This window comes from Camelus ferus, chromosome 10 (assembly GCF_009834535.1).
Source record: "Camelus ferus isolate YT-003-E chromosome 10, BCGSAC_Cfer_1.0, whole genome shotgun sequence".
Taxonomy (NCBI): domain Eukaryota; kingdom Metazoa; phylum Chordata; class Mammalia; order Artiodactyla; family Camelidae; genus Camelus; species Camelus ferus.
The window spans coordinates 25171069-25189389 of NC_045705.1; the positions used below are offsets into that span (position 1 = coordinate 25171069).

Here is an 18321-nt window from a genome sequence, read left to right on the forward strand (position 1 = left end):
GTCATCCTAACCTCTGTTTTGAACTTAAGGTGTGAGGACTGACTGAGTCACAATAATGGGCAGGATAGTTTTAATTTGTATCAAAATTACTGTTCTCTTGTAATACCATTGTGAAAATGAGACCAAAATGTGTAAATAGATCAAAAAGATGGGTGAGATGAACTGGAAGCCATCTGAGGAATACCGAGGGAAGTGTCCTTAGTTTGACTTGTTTCCAATTGACTAGAAGTCTTAGATTAAGATGTAGGTTAATTCTAGTTTGTTCGTTTTTTAATTTAGAAGAGATGCCAATGTTTTTTCAGTAAAACAACCACAAGTTTATGTTTTGTTGCTCTGTGAGATATTAACCAGTTTTGTATGAAAACAGGTAACCTTATTTTAGCATTGCTTTTTAAAATTCACTACAAATACACTAGTTTCTCAAGTGTTGTGTGGATAAGTTTTAACATCTTTCTGGTTCCATTATCAATTAATTTGCTAAATAAAATCTATGACACCAGTTGTTTTTCCATGTACCTGAAAGTCATGATTTTAGCTTTCAGAAAATTTTACTTTAAACATTCTGCTCCCTCCAATGGATTTCCATTTCAGGGTATTCCGGGTTCATCCTTATGTGACTTCTCCTGACTCTGCCATTCTGATTTCCAGTAGTATTGATGCAATGGATGATTCTACATTTAACGGACCTTATAGATTTTCTTTCAATTCACTTTTTAAAGTCCTTGAACTGATGTTATTACACTCCCCAGGCCCCTGCTTTGATTTTTTATCAGATAAAAACAGAAGTACAACTAAAAATAACCACTAATTTAAAGCTTCATGAAAATATAAGAGATAATTTTGAATTATGTGAAGCTCATATGCTTTTTTACAGAGGAAGTCCAATCACACATTTGGAATACAAAGTTAGTTTGGTTCAGCTCAAAATGTTCCATGGGAAAAGTTTGTTGATCTGGGTTATTGGTCCAAAGTTTCCAAAATTAATGGAGATTACTCTTTAGTGGAACTTTAACTCTAGAGCCAAAAGCCGCTAGAAGCAGCCATTTGAACAGCTTTGTATTAGAGATGCAGCATAATTAAAGTTTCATTTTAGAATCTTTGATTACACAGTCACTGGGTGCTATGTATATCAGCATTCAGTTCAAGTTTTTGAATCAGGAAAACCAAAAATAAGTACCCACCAGAAACTAATTTCTTCTGATTATTATACTTAGAATTCCAAAGCCCCTCCTCCAGTAAGAAATGGATCCTCATTCCTGTAATTTTCTCATGCTTAAAATTTGACATAAAGGACTCAATCTCATTCCCAATGCCTTCAATCTCTGATGTCCAAAGGTGGAAAAGTTAACAATGTGATAACGTCAAAGCCTGGATGGGACTCTCGAGAAACTCCTGTTGAAGACCACACCTCTACCTGCAAGAAGCTTTCTGGCTTCCCAGTCTTGTCCCAATACCACTACCTCCCCAGCCCTCCAGGATGCAGGGTTGATGGTGCCTGTCTGAGAGCATCCTAGAAGCTGTATGAACTCCCGTATGTTAATGGTTACTTATCTTTTTCGTTCTGTTTCTGGTAAATATGCTGGATTTACCTTTATAACAGTGATAAAAAGTTTCTTTGTAAACAAATTTAAATTTAAAAATAAATTCATATAAAGAAAACTGTTGAGTAAATAATAGTTCTGGTGGCATATGGTTAGAACAAAGGTTGAAACTCTAATGAGTGCATAAAAGTAACCTTGAGCCTTTGTGAAAATCAAAGATTGATGCTTAGGGAATCTAAAGTAGGGATAATTCTCCATTATATTATCTTAAGATTTTATTTTTGTTTTCAGTACATCCCACAGTGAGATTAGTAAGCAGTATGGTCAATAGAAAATATATTCTGGCTTTTTGGTTAAGCAAACCACAACTCAAACGCCACCTCTGTTTTAAGGAGACCTTGGTCCCAGGGTCCTCATTTAGAAAATAGGAAACTTATCTCATTAGACCGGTGTATAGATTAAATGACATTGCACATATAAAGTGAATGGTATGTAGGTGCTACTCATTCATTACCTTCGACTCCTTCTTGAATAATGATACTAGCTGTTTCTATTTCATAATGGTTTATGAATTGAAGTAGGTCACAATTATTTATGTTCCTTTTTTTTCTTTTTGGAATGTGTCAGCAAAATAAGAAAAACTCACATGTTAAATCCCCATGTTAACTGTGGAACAGGGAAATAAAAGGCTATGTCAATGACAAAAAAGAAAGAAAGGAAGGAAGGAAGGAAGAAATAACAAAAGAAAGAAAGGAAGGAGACTAGAGATTATCCACTGAAACGCTGCGTGGACACACTTGATGACTACAAGTAAGCAGCAATGGCAGAGAAGTGTATCCCAGAGGATGCTGAAGCCCCGGGATAGCTTTTCTTGGTTCCCAAAGTGACTCCCAAATGACAATAGAACTAAGACGTTTGTGACTCTTTTTTTTTTTTTTAACTTTCTACTGTTTTTTATCATTTTGTTCTTGTTTCTAGTCTGTGCACAGACAAGTCATTCTACTTTGGTAGCAATAAAAATAAAATATTTGATTTAATAGTCTAAATATTTGATAATCTCTAATAGTCAAATAGATTACAGAGATCTATTCTATATTGTTTGAGATAGGAAAGAATATATGGTTGGTCAGTCTATGTATTTGTTAGTTTTTTTTTTAATCGCTTTTTAATCTGTTGATTTATTTGTGAGTATATATCAACTAAAAATTATATACTCACTGAAAAGGAAAACAGCTCTTTGAAAAGATGATTTTTTATCTTGTGTTTACTTTTGACCTGTGGTTTAGTTTGTAGAATTGAAGGTATAATTTGTCTATGTGTAATTGAGGAAAGCTTTTATGTTTCATCATGTGTGTGAAATATTTTCCTAATTCCAGAGGGTACAAATTAGATTATAACATTTCCTAAATTGAATAGATTATTTTCCAATTGTTTTTTAAGTGTATGTATGCACATATAAAAGTTAAAATATTTTTAAACATTTCACATAAAATGAATCCATGATAGTTTCAAAGTACTAAGACAAATCTTTATTTGATACTGCTATCATAGAAACATTTAAAGACTCCAAGATCACATAATCAAAGTGAATTTTAAAAATTATATTACTTAAATATTTTTTGTTTAAACTATAAATGATAACAATAAGTTTGTTGCTTGAGTTTCAATATGGAATATTTCTAAGATTATAAAATATATATTTTATAAGATTTATAAGGGTTTTATTTTTTATAAAGTTGGGGTTTTTTTTTTTTTCTCATAAAGAAATAAATTAATCTGAAATTTCTTACTTTTCATACTGGTTTATTAACATTAGACCTATATAATGTTTAAGATCATTAAAAATTTAAATGTGGCTTTAATTAAGTTGAATCATATTTCTGACAGATTTTTATGAAAAGTGGAACTGTGTTTTTTAGTGCATCTTATTGAGCAAAATTTCTTAGATCTTTTGATAACCAAAATCCTTTGACTAATACTAAAATGAGTTACTGAATAATATTTAAATTCTTAGATAATTTCCAAGTGAGATTGAATAATGAACCACTGGTTGCACAGCATAATTGTAATTTCATATAGTTTGCTTCTTATTTGCATGTGGTATGGAGTGGCTGTATCTTTGAGTTATGTTAATGAACCTGTTCATTCTTACCACTTTAATAAGGCAGAAAAGGGACATTTGCAGCTCTACCTATATTATATGTATTTATAAGCTGCAATAGTCTGCTAAAATTGTGCTTAGGTATATGGACAGTTCTCAGTAACATCTCCTCGTTTCCTCTGTTTAATAGAAGATGATTAATTTGCTTAAGAAATAACCAGTGTGGGTTATTGAGACATACTAGGATTAATAATAATTGAGAAAATCACTGTGCATGTAAAACTGAGGCATTTGCTTTTCAAGGGGAAAAAAAGGAGGAATTTTGCATTAAAGTACAAGTTTGATCCAAAATTAAAAAAAAAAAAGGGGAAAACTTTAGTGTGTACAGCAAGTATTAGAATGTATGAAGGAAGTTAATTTTTTTTTTTTTGCCTTGGTTTGTAATATCTGAAATTGAAAGGCTCTAAAAAGAGGTTTAAATGTTGACAAAGTTAAATCAATTTCAATGGATTTATTCACAAGACAATTTAAGGAGATGGTGGGGAAAGACTCATGAAAATTTTGCTGTCAAATACGCAATCGATGCAAAATTACAATTTGGCTTTTTCTCTGTCAAATTGAAAACTAAATCTTAGGAACGCTTAATAAATAATAAAATATTATTCTTTAACTTCTATGTAAACTTCCCACATAGCAGAGATGCCATATCTTATCAGAATAATATTCTCTGCTTAGGTTTGATTTTATATGCAATTGGTTAATTAAAATAAAAAAAGAAAATATTTTCTCACTTATAAAAAAGCTAAAGCTTCTTACCAAACTTTTATAATCTTTTGTGTTTATTTAAAACATTTTATCACTTTGATTAAGTAGATAACCAACCACTGTTTCTCAGCCTCCATGGTCTCATCTTGAGTTATCAATCTACTCTCATTTTTTGGTTTACCTCAACTATCAGATCTTAAATTTAGAAAAAATAAAACAATGTATCTGAGGGGGGAGGTTTATAGGTCTTCTAGACAAGCACAAAGATCTGTTGCTTTACCTCATGAAGAAAGACATGATAGTAACAATTAGGGTTGTTTGTTCTGCTCCGTATTTTATAATTAGCTTAAAACTATTGTCAAATCTTTGTGAGGAGGATCATCAAAGTAGAAGAAATACACAGTAGATTCTACGTCTAGCGAGAAACTGCTTCCTAGTTCACAGATCACTGCCTTGGGGGAAGAGAGATGAGACTCAGTTCTGACCTCAACAAGGACAAGTGGGAATTTACAACGGAGGAGCAGGGTGGGAGTCAGTGGATGGCAAATTACTGAAGAAATGTCAGGAGTAAGGGGGTTCTTATTAGACCTATTCAACAGAATGCTTGCTGAAGACGAGGCAGTGTGATAAGATATTGAAGGCGGTCAGGTATTACTGGGGATTTTTGCTAACCTGAATTAGCAGGATTCTTACTCAAGGGCAGAGAGGCAGCCCAATGCCCAGCCTAGTCCGGCACAGGGCTCGGAGGAGCCTGCCAATGTTCAGAGCAGTTCTGAGACTCAGAGTGATGGAAGTGCCACTGTCTGGCCATACCATTTAGTCCCTTGGTTGTGAGATCAGAGAATGAAAGATGAGAGATAGGTCTATCTCTCATAGGAATCGAGGAAATATGAGAAAAATGGGATATTTGGCGTTGGTACTGTCTGCCATACATTTATATGATATTTTACAGCTGGACAGGACTGGGTGAAAATTTAATAAAATTTAATAAATTTCTTTTAAGCTTTCCTAATGGAGCCCTTCCTTTCTTCTACCTATTAGGAGAGAGCCCAGAAATCAGAACAGTGCAAAATCTCACTCCTAGCCCAATGTGAAGGACTAAGACCTATGTATGGCATCTAAATATGACTCTGTACATATGAACGTGTGTATTTGTATATATGTGTATGCAAGTTGAATCTTGCTTCGAGAATAGAGAAATATATAAAAATCCTAGCCTAAGAGTTAAGGTATTATCTGTCCCAAACTAGCTGATTACAGTCGACACTTCTCCCTGATTTGTGGACAAGTATAAAGATAATAAGGATAAACTGTTGTAGGCAACATCATGTCAGCTCCTTCCATCCGTCCTTAAATATGAAAGAATAGCACACCAGGAGAGTCTGGAATGCCTTTGTGCTCCAAATTAGGCTATCAATCTAATTAAAAATTTCAGGGGTACTCCTAAATGTTTACACATAACCTCCGCTTTTTTGCTTTTAAATCCATCCTTATATATCCTCCTTCTCTGACACATTGAGTTGGTTGAGTGAAAAATGCAAAATCACTTTTTCCAACCATTCTTTGTTATGCACCACCTTGGTTTTCTAACCGTTTCAAAAATCTTTACCTAAGTGTTTACTGATTTATTCATTTTCAAATACTTGTTTGGAATGTTGGTCATAATCTTGCCATTATCTCAAATGCTGAGAATATAGATGTGAATAAGACAGACAATATTCCAGCAGGCAAGGAGCTTACATTCTACTGGTGTAGATACAGTGATAGCTGTAGCTGTAGATATAGATACAAAGATAGAGATACTGCAAATACATAAACATACGGTTTAAAAGTATATAAACATGCAAATGAATAAAACAATCCATCAAAGAGTCTCCTAACTTTCAATCTATTGTTTCTTGAGTATTTTCCTGGACACCTCTATTTCCATGCTACAGGAAATTCAAGTAACTGTCACATTTTTAAAGCCTCCATCTTGCTCTAGGGCATCCTGTGCTGTCCTTATTTAAGATATATATTTATTTAAAAGACTTTAAATCTCAAATCTTATTAGAACAGTTGTCTTTTTAGGTTCTAGACTCTATGTTCATTTACATGAGTACATTTTTCTGAGAGGATTTTATTTTCTTCGAGCCTCTTAGTAGTTTTTAATTTTCATTTGTTTCATCTTACCAAGTTTAGCAAGATCCACTAAGAATCAGTATAATTTTTCTGTGTAGAAAACACTGAAAATAGAGCAGTTACTGGACTTCCACGTGGCTGCCCCTACTGGGGATCTCGAGTTCTAGTAGAGAATGACAATCCCAGGTTTGGACCATATCCGAGGTCCTAGAGAAAACATCGCATCAGTGTTGTGTTTTCTTTGTAAAAGTTAGATCATTTTCTAATCCCTTTCCCCTAAGCCCTACTCCAAAAAAAAAAAAAAAAAAAGAGTGTAAGAATTAGGAGATTTTGTTTTATGGAGAAAAAATAGGAAAAGAAGGAGAATAAAACCAAAAGCATACAAACAAACAAAGCCTCTGGTTTGATTCAAAAGCTGTTTGATTTTGATAGCCCCAATCCAAAGCAGTAATGGTTCATGGGGACCAAAACATCTTCATACATTAAGAAGCATCAGAATGATTATGCATCTTTGCCTCTCATGTAAAATTGCACGTACCTAAATGGAAAAAAGAAAACCCTTTGAATCCAAATGATAAGAATAAAGGGGACACTGCAGCATGCCTCTGAGGCACTGCAAAATGTTCATTTTGCCTCAGTCTTCTAAGTCTGCTCACGTACTTGTTTTCACCATTTTTTTTAAACCCCATTCATAGCACGGCCATCCATTCAGTTAGCATCACTTGACTGCTGATGGTAACACCAGCTATTTCTCTTTGCCTGTTATCTACCCCATTTTCCTTTGATGATAGCATCTTGACTTTCATTTGGAAAATCACCTCTCCTTTTGCTTTCAACAAAGTAATTCGGACAGTCTGGACCCTACATCCTTCCTTTTGGTGGTGGGCACTCGATTTTACTCCTCCAGTCAGCATACTTCATTTATCCTGATTAAGTGCTTAATTCCAAATTGCTTATTGATCAACAATGGACTTTTTAGTTTTATGAGGCAATACATCTCTTGTTTGTTTGTTTGTTTTTTCTCAACTTTTTGAGCTTTTGGTCAATTGCAGCCAAAAGAATTCTGACCCATAAATGTACCTACTGTGTGGCAGGTGTCATGCTAGTTTTCCTGCATCATTTTTACATATAATTTCCGAAGTTATTTATATGTGGGTTTGGAAAATGGCATCACCCACTTTACTAACATAAAACAAACTGCAATACCATGCTTCTTGATATATATTTTAACGCAATTTTCCCACTCGTTTCCTTTGACTGTCTTAATCAAAATTATTTTATAGTGTCATCAGCTCTTTAACAAAGTGTTTCAAGAATGCGGTTGGCAAAGTTTTTGCAAGCATAAATATACTATCTTTGGTTTTTGTTTCCTGAACTTTAGTCTCTCTTTACCATTCATCCCGACTACTCACCCAGCTTCTACCCTGAGCTGGCCAGTGGAAATCTCTTAGGGTTCTGTGATTTATTATCAATTAATTTCAAGAAGTTTATTTCAAGCACAAATGAAAGAATCCTCAATTTTAATAAAAACCAAGCATTACAAAATTATTACCATTATTTCCAGCTATCTTGTGGAGGAATTTTAGGGTCACAAGTTGGGACTGAAATAAGAAATAAATAAGACCCTCTATGGCCTTTTACCTACTGAATCTGCTCTGTTGAAACTGCTTTCAGCTTCCTCACCAGCCGGAGATAAATCTCATGTAAATCTGTGTTAATAACAGGGAATGAAAAATGAGGAAGAGTGCTTGGCATTCATATTCCTCATGAGGTCCACTTCCCCAGACCTAAGAAGAATATAAGCACGTGCTTGCACTGTGGGGTTTCCGTTTACTTCAGAGGAGACATTATCCTTCCCATAATGACTATTTCCAATTATTGACTGAATTGATGTTCCCTGAATCGCAAGGAGCTTAACATTGGTCTCATCTTCCAAATCTTTCAAAACTCCATGCCTTTCCTTTCTCCTTTTATGCCCTACAACTGTTTCCTTAAATGAGCTTTAGTATTTCCCAACACAGTTGTGAGCCAGCAGGACGCTGTTTCAAAGGGGTGGACTGGGAGGGAGCGGAGTAGTTCATGCTTCCCCTAAGTATATTAACTGGAAAGCTCTTCCACTCAAGTGATGCACTGGATTACTTCAACCACTGCTCCTCTGACCCTGACACTTCAAGTGGAAGCTCGGCTCAGTTCCTATTAAGAGAGACACATAAAGCTGCTGTTGTCACAAATTCAGCCAGTAATGGATAAAGTGGTAATTAAATTAAGATGGCTGTTGGGGAGAGAGGTTTCTTCATAACAAAATCTAACAGGACTGAAATTGACTTTCCCACTTTCCCTCTCTACCAATTAACACAGCAGCCCAGGATCTCGTTATTTATATCCAGCCTTCCAAGTCACCTTGCTGTACAAGTTGTCTTTAATTGCTCAAAAGTTTGCTAGAAATACATACATATATATATATGATTTTTTCCCCCACAAGCCTATAGCAGGAATTTAAGAGGTCTTGGAAAAAATAACTTCTCAGAAAATAAGGAATGCTTGAAGTGAGGGTACTATGAAAGGAACACCAACAAGAGGGAATAGCCAGGCACTAAATTGCGTATCAATTATCTTCAGTTTTGCTCTATAATTGAATTAGTCTCATACCAAAAGATGCAGGGATGGCTGCCAAGAAGCTGACAACTAGGTGTCTTTAACATATTCATCGGTAGATCCAGGTTTGCTCAAACCACGCATAAGGCCAATGCACAAGGCTGCATACTGAAATCACGTGAGGAGCCTTAACAAATACTGTTGCTTGGATCCCACCCCGAGAGATTCGAATTTAATTGGGCTTGTAGGCAGCCTTTGAATTGGGACTTTTAAAAACTCCGCAGGTAATTTTCATGTGACGCAGAGGCTAAGAACCACTGCACCACACAGTTAAATTTCTTCTTCCTTGTAGACGTTACCTTGTCTTGTTTTTAAATAGACACTCTGTGTAGCCTTAAGGTGGTAGGAGCTTAAAGATGGAGGAACTTTAAATAGGTGAATAGAAATGCTGCATCACTGTTCATTTTCCTGGAGCTTCTGATTCCTTCTTTTTTGAGTAGAGCCTGAGAGTCATTTTTATTTCCCCCATCGTCAACTTAGATTTAGGACTTGCAAACCCTGTACACTAGAAACACTGAGGTCATTATTTCCAGCTAATCTCTAGGATTAGGATTCTGATTTGCTATGCTTCTCAACAAACTGCAATTTAAAAAAAAATTTAGATGATAAAGGAGAACTTTCTTTTTCTAGGACATGATTCTCAGTTATGGACTTCACCATCTACAAACATGAGGTGATTTGCAAGTAAATTTGTATCAATAAAAATAGATAAAGTTGGTTTCATATTAAACATGAGACAATAAACACAACCAACCTAGTTTCCTCCTAATTTCTCATGGAAACAAGTGTAAAGTGATTTTTTTTTCCCAAAAAAGAAATATCATATAAGGACAATTAAAGTGGCAAAGAAAAAATGTAAAAATGTGGAACAGATGGATAGTGGTAACAAATTTAGAAGACCAGAGAAAGAAGAAATTTAAGATAGCCAGAGGGAAAGACAGAGAACCACCTGCTTTGCATTGCATTACCCTGGAAATGTGCAAGAATTTGCTGAACGCCAGACCTGTGTAAATGGGGTTAGAGGGAGCTAAAAACAGGACAATATTCGGAAAATCTATTTAAGAAGCTGTTGAACACCTTGATCTTCACCTGCCTGACTCAGACTGGTAGCGTCCTTTTTCCTGCACTAGGAAAAGACTGAAGGTATATCATCTGGAAAGAGTCAACAATAAATAGTTTGAACAGGAAGAGCACTAGGCAGAGAAGAAGTCAATTCCATCAAAAAGATAGCAGGTTTTGGGGATTAAAGGCATGCCTAGCTAAGAAACCAGGTATATTCCATTTAGAAGCAAAGTCTCTTGAGTCGGAATCCCAGTTTGACATGTAACAAGTTCTTCCTTAGGTAAGGTAGTTTTCTTCTTTGTGCCTCAGTTTCTTTCTCTGAAAAAATGGGTACACAATTATTAGATTGATATAAAGGGTGGGTGAATATATGTAAAGCACATACTTCAGTGCTTGGCAAAAATAATAAACACTATATACATGTTAATTACTTTTGTTATTCCCCCTACTCAGAATCCAGATTAACAATAGAGAAATTTATAATCCACAGCCAGAAAATGAAAGATTCTTCCCAGAGAGAAAAAAGTATGTATGTAAGTATATACATACATATATACACACACATACATATATTCACAAATACACACATCCAGTTCGCAAATGAAATACCCCAACTAGATCAGGGACACTGAAACTCACCAGGGAGATGACCTCACCAACTCACCAGAGCTTCCAATCAGCTTCGGAGAACTTCTTTTCTTAATTTTATGCAGCCAGATATCAATAGATATTTGAGGAAATTATCTATCAGAATATATAGAAAACAAATTTCCACAATAATTTTGCAGTAAGTGGAAATAGCACAGAAAGAGTAAAAGTGCAAAAATGATCTATAATTAATTTCTGCAAAGAGAAGAAAGAACACATTGTGCATATGAAAGAACAGCCTGCTATGAAAAGGAACATTTAGAGAGCAAAACCAGCCCTTGAAATTTAAAAATGAAGAAAAAATTAAAACTCATTATAAGAGGAAGGAAATATAAAATTGTGGAAATCTCCCATTAAATACAATAAAAGAAAAATAAGCTTAAAAATAGAGTATAGTAAAAGAGAATTAGATGATCAGCACAAAATGACCAATATCTGAATAACAGAAGTACCTGTAAGAAAATCAGAAAAAAATAAATAAAATGTAGGAAGTTACAAGAAAATTATTTAGACTGAATAAATTACATTAGCTTTTATATTCAAAATGCTTACCACATTTCCTGCATAATTAATGAAAATAATCCACACTAAGGTATATCTTCATGATTTTCAGAGCAATGAGACAGGTTGAAAAGACACTAAAATTTTCTAGTAAGAAAAATTAATCTAACTGTATGATCAGTTATCATAGTACTATTTTGAGAAATATATCCTATCCCCTCTGATCTAAGTGCCTAATCTGCTTTAGTTTCCATATGTGCATAAATCTATTTTTGAACTCTTTATTTGAAGCATTATAATAATCCTTGTTATATCATAAGAAAAGTCCCTCAATTTTTTTATAATTAAATTCATCTTTGTGTTTGTTTTCCTTATTATTTATAATAAAGACATTTTGCTATTCCTAGCCTTGTGCCCTTCCATGTGAAGTTTACATCAACTTGCCAAGTTCCATGAAACACTGTTACTAATTATATGGGTATCTATTTAATAAATTGCTTAAATTCAGGGCAATTGACATCTTTAAATATTACAATTTCCTATCCATGAACATGGTATATCTATTTATTTCTCTTTTAATGTCTTTTAATACAAGCTTATTATCTCTACATAAAAGCCTTAATGCCTTTGTTACATTTATTCATAACTATATTATATTTTTGTTATTGGTGTAGTTTTAAAAAATTGACACAATTCTCAACCATATGGAAAGTTTGCAAAAACTGTTCAAGGATCTTTTTTTTTTCCTGGAATCTACTGAGAGTAAACTGTCAACACATTGTTCCTATACCCATATACATTATTGCGTATTTTCTACAAAAACATTTTTTATATAACCATAATACCATCAAAACCATCACATTCAGGATATTAACACTATAGTATTACTACTAAAGTAATTCTGGTACTATAAATAAAAATGTAGCATTAGTTCTACTGTAGCTCATTGTTAAAAGTGGCATTGATATGGTTATGCATTTTTCCAAACGTACTAATAGAATATTCTAAGATATATTGCAATACATGTTCTCTTTCTCTATGATATTTACAAAGAGAGTTAGGAGGATTTTTTCTGAAGTCAGTGATGGCCATATGGCTTTGTCTTAGAGGAGGTGGTTACGTTTCCCCGAAGTTACTTCTCACCTGCTTTTTGACTTTATCTTGATTTCTACCTACATTTTGCTCTTTTGTGCCTTCTAGTGGCTATATCATAGTAGTATGTTCTGAATAATGCATAAAAACACAACCATAGTGTGGGAACTTTCCTTTAAATACCACCAGAAATGCCAGAGGAAGGGAGGTTACAATCCTGTGACTTCACATAGGGCTACAGCTATGACTTTGGCCAAGAATCAAGTATGCTTTTCCCCTGATTTGTGCTGGCTTAACCAGTCATGTCTCAGCATGAACACTGAATTCAGAAAGTGGATTGGTTAATTGTTCTCAGTCATTTCTGGAATCAACATCTTTTCAACGTATCTTTACAATTCTTTCCCTAGAGTAAGCGGACATGCTTTATTAATCTTGGATTTGCCCATGGAACTTGCTTGAATAAGAGGATGTCAGTGTTAGCGATTTCACAGAGGCCTAAACTGCATCATTTACGTTGCTCTGTTGTGCTTTTATGCAACCTAGAAACAGCGTTTTCCAAGTAGCCTTCAGTCCTAGAAGGACGTGAGGTCATGTGAGGATGACCTGAAACCAAAGCACAGTCTGGCACCAAGCCTAACTGATCCCAGTTTAGAACACTAGAACCACAGCATGGCTGCAGACCTGTGGAAAAGAAAAATTGCTACAAGTCACATTTCATCTTTTTTAATGATCAGTTCCCTTATACTATCAGAATAATAAATTCATATGCCATAGGTTATCAGAGGAAAAAGCCACGCATAATATAGATCCACCTGAGACTGTATAAGTTAACAAACAAGAAGCAAGCTCATTTGTCACAGTCAGAGTTTAAATATCAGTACATGTGGTTCTTTCAGTGTGTGAATAGGCACCTGACATTTAATTAAAAAAAGGAAGTGGATAATACAGAAAATGAGTGAAAAATGGTAGACGAATACCCAAAATTACTATGCTTAAATATGTTGGGAAACAGTCACTTCCCTGTGAGATCTCACATGCAGGAAGATTTCATCATGTTCAAATCAGAACAAAAGTACAGTAGCTCTTGGGTAAAGCAAAGACTTGATGGCAAGATTTCGCTTTGCATCCTCCAATCTTGTGGAATTTACAACGATTTATATGAAAAGTTCCTACATTAAGGTTTTATTATGGCATACATCATATGACATGAAGATATTGTGTACAACGTCACTAGTAGGCATGGGAAGGCAGAAGGTAGGTAAAGTTTAAGAAGTAGTCAACAGTGGCAATCTGAAAGTTAGGAAAGGACCTTATGGAAATCTGCCTACTATCTTCCAAGGCAGTCCACATACCCATTCAACACTACTCACAGGCAATAATTTATATTTTAAATTTTATAATGTGTCTTAATAACACTCACAGTAGAAAAAGCTAGAATAAAATAGAAATATTGATAGGATTAAAAGAAGATATTTTTGATAATCTCAGGATATTAATTTTATTTCATCCAAAATAAAGTGAGGAATGCTGCCTTTTCAAAAAATTTAATGTTAGTCACTCATAAGTAGCCAATTACAGCAATTTATGCTATAAAGATACAGATACACTTAAATTATTTCCATTTTAAAAAAACAAGTATCAAACCCATGAATTTTGTACATTTGAATCTTCTTTTGATGAAAAATAGAATTCAAATCATTCTATCTAATATGGAAAATGCTCAGTGATTACTTTTCTATATGTGTCATAGAGCTATCACTTATTGAACTGATGATTATCTTTAATTATGAAGCATGTCGTAATGACTTATAGACACTTTGTTCCTCCAATCTTTAACTTTTGATTTTTACTTTGATGTCACCTGGCATTGGGAAAATAAATTTTAGTGTATATGTGTATATAAATAAATATATATATATACATATATGACATGGCTTACTTACAGGAAAACTTTAAGGATCACTAAAAACAAAAACAAAAAATCAGAAAAATAAGCATGTCTGCTGCTGATTTATACTAAAAATTGGGACCAAACCGTTTTCTTGTCTTGCAGAAACACTAAGAATTCAGTGCATAGTTCAAACATGAGAAGCAGAAATTTTCTGCTCAATAACCATCATACTTATGAATATAAGTCTCAATAATCAACATTCATATTATCACATACTAAGTAGAATAGACTTTAACATAATAATCTTTATATAATCCACAAATTTTACTACATTGCTAAGTACAGTGGTTATATCAGTTGACTTTTTTTTTTATTCCCATGATAAAACTTTCTCTGGGAAGAAAGCAGTGAGTTAATTTACATTCTAGAGAAATATCCTTAATCTGGTTAATTACTCAGAATGTTGTCCCATCAGTGCAGCTGCACCATCAGAACATACTTCTATACAAATATTATTTGTTGACAACATAATCCTTAATAGTTTTGTACAGTTCCGAACTAATTGGGCAACTAGGCAATGAATGTGAAGTAAAAGTGTTCTTACTTCATGTCACTATTTTGTTCAAAGTTTGCATATGGTTAAGTCATACTGGAAATTTTGTGCATTCCTCAAGTTGCAATAAAAGAAGCATTTTGCTAGGTTTATGTATCTATGATAGGATCTTCCATGTAGACTGGTAATTCCTAATACGTAAAGCTATGGTGTCACTGGAGTATGGTAGCTTCTTGCCCCAGATTCACCCCCAAACGTTTCCAAGAAAACACTGTTGGTGCAGACTTCCTTGCTACTCTTGCACCACATCAGGCGTCTTGATGCAGGAGTAGCAAGCAAAAACACAAAGATCAACAATTCTCTTTGTTTTGTTGTATTAGACATTTAAAAAACCATAGACACTAATAACGTAGTTAGACATTAATTAATGCCAAATAGATACTTCACCCACTTACATGCAGTTGCAAAATCTCTGGAATGTGTTTTCATCAGTTAATTTGAAGAAATGTTTTCCTGTAACAGTACTGCAAGAAATCTATGTTGATAGAGTGCATAAAATAAGTGACGGGAAAATAAGCTGATGTTGCCATAATCGCCTTCTCAGGCTTACTTGTGTTTTATTTCATTTCTTTTTAACATTGGTTCACACAACGTATCTTTTTGAACCCCATCTGCAGGTGCCATTAAGTAATTTCAGTTAATACCTATAAGCCAAGGTTTCTGGTAATAAAGAAACTGAAGGGCTCATCTTAAATGATACTGAACTCAAAAATAACTTTGTGAAGAAGAATGTCAGTATATCTTAATTAGACAATCTTTAGAAATTGGGACTTTCAAGTTACAGAATTAAAATCTCAGTGCGAAATATCTAAGGCAGCTATGTATAGCTTCTTAAGCAAGCAGTCAAGGACCAACTCTCACTTCCTGGATGGCTACAGGATAAATATATGCTTCAAAACTGCCAAGGGGAAAAAAAAACAAAAACCCTTCTTACTTCATCCCACTTTATTCTGCAACAGGATTTGTGGAAATTTCAACAATGGAAACAAGAAAGATTCCAGAACTCAAAGCTCACGATAGACATTTTTTATGAAATGTATCATTTTGGACAAATGAGTCAGCAAGCATAAGGAAAGAAGAATCTCAAATCAACACTGGGTCTTCTAAAAAAAGAGTCTAAAGACAGGATGCCTCAAAAAAAATTATGAAAAATATGCACCAGAATATAACCCCAGAACTCACTGTCTTTGTCATATATACCTACACAGAGAGTAAACTACTAACACTTATAGGCTTAACTACTGAGGATTTGCATTTTAGCAAGGAACACCAACACCCGTGACATGCAGTTATTTATAATGAAAATATACTTTCTACAGCTCGGAGCAGTTAAAATTAAAGAAGACAATACACGGCAAGCGTGATTGTGAATTGTGTCTTCTGTTCTGCTGCCCCTACGCAGGCAGAATTGGGTAGCTAGGCGATGAGTCAGGGGACCCCTGATTATTTGCATCTCAGTAAGAATTGCTCAGACTCTCTCCTCGGTGTCAAGGATCTATTGTCCTTGTGCTCACAAATAAGAATATTGTCAGCAGAACTTATCTTTGCAGGGGAACAGCAAACATTCATACAGAACCGAAGAATTGAAAACTGTCGGGGGTCCTCAATTAACAAACGATCACCTTGCAAAGGTCATTCCTGCAGCATTTCTCACTAAGTTTTGAGTTACTGAGATTAAATCTTTGAAACCCAGTCACAACAAATGACAGATTCTGATTGCAAAGCCTGTCACATAACCCCGGGGTGGGAAAAAAATGGACTTTTTTGGTGCTTCCACACCCTCTACTATAGGAAATACCTTGTCCACTCTCCAATCCTTTCAATTAGAAATTAAAGTGTGTGTGACATCTAAATATCCCCCTCGAGTATTTATTTGCATAATATTTGTATGTCCTTTAATTTGTACAGAACTGACAGCTAGTAGATTGGAGTGAAATAATTATTCCGAATAATGCTAACCCAACAATTTCTTATCCTCATGGAGAGCACTAGTGCCAATTAATAAGAAAATCTCATCGTAAGAGAAAATGATGATGCTTTCTGCACCAGATGTAGGCCAAGTGTAGGCAAGAGCCATCTCTAGGGAATGAAGAATCTGGGTAATTGCCTCCTGCATCTTGCTTTGTGGCCTCCATCGAGCTGCCTTAGGGATAGAACATTGTGGGGGAAGAAGACGGGAAAGAGGTCTTCTGAGAATTCGTCTACTAACCACAGTGTCCCCGTTAATGGTGGCAGAGTGTGGGCACGATTAGAAAGTCTAAATCCTGTTCCTACCACAATCACCTTTGAGAGAGAGAGGCATGCAGAGGACAAGACCACTCACCAGAGTTTTGATCCAAAGTTCAAGATAATTTCTTGGTGAATTTGCCAATAGTGAATGTGTACTGTTGCATCTCTGGCCAGGTGCCTAAATTAAAATCAAGATCAGGTCGCTTCTTGGTCATCATTCTCACCAAGCTCCATTCCCATAAGTGGCTAACCATTGGAACCATGAAAAAAATGTCAGAAAGATGTCTAATTGTCATTATATTTATTTTGAAACAATCAACATTGCAATCTTTCATCAAAACAGGAAGTGCAAAACAAATCCTTAAACACTGGCTAAGATGGATAAGTGAGCAATGTCTATGGATTAAATTAATGTCTAACTTTCATGCCTAAAGTTTACCTCTTGCTACATCTAAGCTAATATTCAAACCCAATCTTGATCCTCAGCGCTTTACCAAAGTAAAGGCAAAGAAGATAAAAGAATGATGGAATATATAAAATCATCTATTTGCTGAAAATCCCTGCTAAAGACTCATAAGTTCAATTGTCTGTTAACCTCTCCAGTTGTATGTCTATCAGGCATCCCAACTTCAGCGTCTTCAAAACTGAGCTTCTAATACATCCACCCATGCCTGAGTCCAGCTCCATCCACTGTCCTCCCTATCTCAGGAACAGCATCTCAATTCTTCTCATTTCTTAGGTAAAAACGGTAAAGAAATACAGTTGACCCTTGAACAACATGGATGTGAACTGCGCTGGTTCACTTATATGTGGATTTTTTTTTCCCCGATAAACTTTTTCTACACTACTACATGATCCCTGGTTGGTTGAATCCAGAGATGCAAAGCCATGGATAAGGAGGACCATCTGTAAAGTTAAACTTGGAATTTTGGAGAGGGAAGGAGGATTCCATGCTCCTAACACCTGCTTTGATCAAGGGTCAACCATATTGGAATCTACTTTTTCTTTTATACCCCACATCAGATTCATCAGCAAATCCTATCTGTTCTTTGCTCAAAAAATATCTAAATCTGATCTATTCTCACCACTCCTACTTTATCTT

At 34.8% G+C, this 18321-nt stretch overlaps 1 pseudogene; it reads left to right on the top strand.

Annotated features, from left to right (window-relative positions):
* Positions 1-574: 574 nt before the first annotated feature.
* On the top strand, positions 575-1492 carry LOC102504998 (annotated as a pseudogene).
* Positions 1493-18321: the final 16829 nt, after the last annotated feature.